General features: G+C 40.0%; 1 pseudogene across 1 annotated transcript; it reads left to right on the plus strand.

Annotated features, from left to right (window-relative positions):
* Window positions 1-767: 767 nt before the first annotated feature.
* On the plus strand, window positions 768-4,717 carry LOC308367841 (E3 ubiquitin-protein ligase TRIM35-like; annotated as a pseudogene). Its single transcript has 6 exons — window positions 768-1,166; window positions 1,320-1,415; window positions 1,650-1,912; window positions 2,169-2,287; window positions 2,521-2,878; window positions 4,693-4,717. The product of its transcript is annotated as an E3 ubiquitin-protein ligase TRIM35-like (transcript).
* The last annotated feature ends 241 nt before the right edge of the window (window positions 4,718-4,958 follow it).

A 4,958-nucleotide genomic window follows, 5' to 3' on the forward strand; every position in this document is an offset into this window, starting at 1 on the left:
CATATACCTACCTCTGTCTCATGCACCCAGGGAAAGAGACAGAGGAACGGGCACACATAGAGATAACATCTCAATCACACCCACTTAGGGTGGCTTTACACGACAACGCTCCCGGGTGAAAACGACAAAATATTTTATCAGATGTGCCTTTCGTTTAGACGGCGACAGCGTTTTTGGGGCTTGAAAACGCAAAGAAATGAACCCACCCTCCAGAGTGGAAATCTTAAAAACGCTCCACCGTCACGTTCCCGTCTAAAGGGTTGAAAACGCAAAAGTGTGCTCTGAGCTGCTCACGCTGGCTATCCTTGCCTACGCGTTGACGTCATACCCATGTGCAGTACATCCAAACACCAACAAACGTCAGATTCAACATTATTTTAATGGCCACACATACAGGAAATTAACATGTCGGATTGCTGCCATGCTTTGGTTTTCCGAATTTCGATTTCGCGCTAAGGAGAGAAGTAGAAGGACGTTTCAACGCATGCGCGCGCTCTTGGTGTTGTTGTATGACAGTGCTTCACAGTACCACCTAGCCACCTGGCATGCATACTACATCAAGTTTCACACATTTTTGCGTCCCCGTGTGCATGCAGATTTCCACCCAAAGTCGCTCGTCTAAACGCGAAATAAAAAGTGGGAACGCAACGCCACTTTTGCGGTTTGTGTTCAGATCGTTGTCGTGTAAAGCTAGCCTTAAAACAATGTATCAAAACAATACTTGGGAGCCAATCATCTGCACCTTGAATGTGCTAAACAATTAACCCATGAAGGGAGGGAAATTCAGGGAAGCATATTTAACCCTGTTACACTATGACATTTTCAATGATCCCATCATTCTTTTGTGCAGTCACAGCTTCTGCAAAGACTGCCTTCAGAAGTTCTGGAGAGAGAAGAAATCTAAAGAGTGTCCAGTTTGTAGAAGACAATCTTCATTGGACAAACCGCCACTGAATTTGTCTTTGAAGAACGTGTGTGAGTCTTTCCTGAAGGAGAAGAGTCAGAGGGCTTCAGGAGGGTCTGAAGTGCTCTGCAGTCTGTACGGTGAAAGACTCAAGCTGTTCTGTCTGGAGGATAAACAGCCCGTATGTGTGGTGTGTCAGGCTTCCAGGAAACACTCAGGACACCAGTTCCTTCCCATAGATGAAGCTGCACTAGATTATAGAGTGAGTTTCTTTTATTTGCTTATAGGTAATTTAAGAGTTTGAAATGGACATACTATATATTGCCTTTTGTGTCTGTGCTGTTACTGAATGAGTATCCACAACAAGACAATGAGTATAGATATTCTCAACGCATGAAATATTTGTTCATTATAGAAACAACTCAAGGCTGTACTGAAGTCCTTGTGAGAGAAACTGAAAGAATTTAAAGAAGTTAAGAAAATACGTGACCAAACAGCCAGTCACATTAAGGTGAGATTTACCAGAACAACCTGTTTTGGAAAAAGACCATTGACTTCTTGACACTGTTTCTAACATTGTGTAATATTACCTATATGATATGATACATAAGCAACCTGGTAGTTCAGCCCTTGGATAAACTGCCCATATTGTCAACAGTAATACAAATTATTACTTTGACAATATTTATATTCAATTGGGAAACATTTAGTTATGACTGTCGTCCCTTGATGTGTGTTATTCAAGGTCCAGGCCCATCAGTCAGAGAAGCAGATCAAGGAGGTGTTTGAGAAGCTTCATCAGTTTCTGAAAGATGAAGAGGAGGCCAGAATAAGAGCACTGAAGGAGGAAGAGGAGCAGAAGAGTTTCATTATGAAAGAGAAGATTGAAGAAATAAGCAAGGAGATGTCCACTCTTTCAGATACAATAACAGCCATTGAAAAGCAGATGGTTGCTGAAGACATAATCTTCTTACAGGAACATGTGGTTTCAGTTCAGTTGGAAAAATGGTGCGCTGTTTATGATATTTGATAAATATTTTCAATTATTGAAATCTATTTCTTTTAATCTTTTGTTATATAATGTATCATTACAATCCATTGTGTGAACAAGACATAAACGTCAAATTAACTGAACTGAAACCTGTGCTGTTTGCTGTTTTCCAGAACCTCAAGGCTACCATAGAAAGGTGAGAGATTTAAATGTCCTTTTTTGTTTGTTTGAACCCACACTAAAACTAGCGCTAACTCCAGTCTGTTATCCTAGTTCCACGTGCACACTGCAAAAACCACAGAGAGTTTCAGGAGCTCTGATTGATGTGGCAAAGCACCTGGGCAACCTGAGGTTCAGAGTCTGGGAGAAGATGAAGGACATAGTTCAGTTCAGTGAGTTTTATGTCACCTCTGACACACCCACCCACACACACACACACACACACACACACACACACACACACACACACACACACACACACACACACACACACACACACACACCCTCTCACGCACACACACACACATATACACATTATAACATTAACTTAAATGACACAGTAAGAACCAATCATCCAACAATAAAAGAGTCAATTTGCTCACCCTCTCCTCATCTCTCTGTTCAGCTCCTGTAGTGTTGGACCCAAACACTGCAGAACCATGGGTCATCGTTTCTGAGGATCTGACCAGCTTTAAACCGACAGATATTAAACAGACACTCCCTGATAATCCAGAAAGACTTGATTACAGTCTCTGTGTCCTGGGCTCTGAGGGCTTCAACTCAGGGTCACACTACTGGGATGTTGAAGTTGGATACAGTGATATTAACTGGTGTGTGGGTGTGACCCCAGAGTCCAACCAGGGGAAGAGGGACACATTCTCATGGGAGAGAGTGTGGAGTGTGGCATATAGAGCGGGTGTGGCATATGAAAGGTATGAAGCGTATGACGAGAATGAAGAGTATGAAGAGGATGACTCTAGATGGTCAGGACCGTGTTATACAGGCCGTGTTATCCATATACTGGATTTGGATAAAGGACAGCTGTCATTCTCTGATCCTCTAGAAAATACACACTTACACACTTTCAAACACACATTCACTGAGAAAGTCCTTCCCTTCTTCTACAGTTTCTCGAAACCACTGAATATTTTACCCCTGAAGCCCTTGGTGACCACGCAGACTATGTTGAGACCAAAATCTTAAGTGTGCCATTGAGTAGAAAAACAAAACAACAATACATGTAATTGGTTTATATCTAATGCTATGATTTTACAATATAACATTTTTATCCTCTGTGGTAGTTTAATATGGAACATGTGGCTGATAAGTAGAAGTAATACACTCCCCTCCCAACACTAGCAGTAGGTGGTATTTGCTGCTGGTGATTATGGGGTTAAACTTGATTAGGCCTCAATTGTTTGAGTGATATTGTATGATACATTCTGCATTACTTTGTCATCTTCCCTCTTCAGCAGTAGCCCCAGTTTATGTTGATTGTTATTGATCACGTTACTCCATCAGTTACTTTTTTAACGTTTTCTCAACATGTCAGCTACATGTGTGTATATTTAAGTCATGAACGAGTTGTATATTGATGTACATATGGTTAAGTCTGAGATGCAGTACAACACATGAAATACCGCAAATTCAATTTAATTTTCAATTCTAAGCACATAAAAAACAACTGTACAGTTCTTTACATGGTGGGAATATGTTTATCTAGATTTGTTTAAGGCTTTTAAGTAGATTAATCTAGATTTGTTTGATGTTTTTACGTTTTTACCAACATGTAAAAACGAATGTTAAAACTTCCTTCTATCCCCATATGTAGAAATATAAAAAGGTGACTGTAATTTGGATCCTTCTCTGTGAATATCATTTGTTGGTAAAAAACCTTTGAATGGTTCATGAATCACCACCATAACTGTTGTTATTAATCATATGCTGTGCAGCAGGTGATTTTATTTTATTCTTCATGAACAAGAACCTGATTGTCCACATGTGAGGAACCAGAGACAGACTCACACACTCTGATGCTGCACTGATGAGGTCATCACTCATCACTCCAGTCCAGTTGAGTCCAGTTCTGTGTTTACCACGGTTCAGTAAAGGGAGAGACCTGTGAGTCTGGGAGCAGCTGGGTAACCTGAAGTTCAGAGTTCATGTAATCATACACAACACACACATGCTCACTTGGACATAAACATGTACATTAGTACCGCCATTCAATGGCTGTGCATTGCGTGTGGTACAAGGTTTCGCTCAATGCAGATACCATCTATTGAACTTAATAAAAATATTTTGATTGGAAATTACTTTTCAATTTAATTCTTTCACCAGAACAAACCTACCATAGAGAGGTGACAGAGTTTCTTTTCCCTCCTTGTTTAAAGCTAAACTAAAGCAAGTGCTAACTAAAGTCTGTCAGCCTAAGGCTGGATCCCAGTGCACGCTACAGAATCCAAAGAGAGTTTCGGATCTGATTGATGTGGCAAAGAACCAAAGCAATAATTGCATTACTGGATAGCTTAGAGCTAAGGGACTATATGGGTTTTGCATTGTAAGGGTAATAATTGATTAGAGCGAGGCGATTTAAAATGCTGCCAAAATAATTTAAACTTGCAATTCAAGCTGGCCGTGAGTGTTGAGCTACGCGTAATAGTTGGGAAAGTTAAGTGATTGTTGGGTGCTTGAAGGTTTGATATTAGTGTGGCTAGTGCTTGGTTGTCCTGTAGAATCAAATAGCATGTTTTCAATGTGTCTTCCATCAGTCTTTACTCTCGTCTTCTCCACACAGGAGTCTAGTTTTGCGTTCTCTTTAGCACACACTGCGTCCTGTAGAGGGCGCTCCAACATCACGTTTCAGTCATTCTCTAGATAAAAAGTTCTGCTGAATTTCTAATTTGAGTGAATATTTGCATTGCATCTATTCTGTTTCACCAATCATTAATTTCCATTAAAGGTTGAATCAAAAAACGAATCAATGTTCAATGTTTATTATAAGATAACTTTTTATTAGTTTCTATAATACACTATTTAAAGAATCTTAAAGAATACTTTGTA

The sequence above is a fragment of the Sprattus sprattus genome (genome assembly GCF_963457725.1).
Source record: "Sprattus sprattus genome assembly, chromosome: 7".
Classification (NCBI taxonomy): domain Eukaryota; kingdom Metazoa; phylum Chordata; class Actinopteri; order Clupeiformes; family Clupeidae; genus Sprattus; species Sprattus sprattus.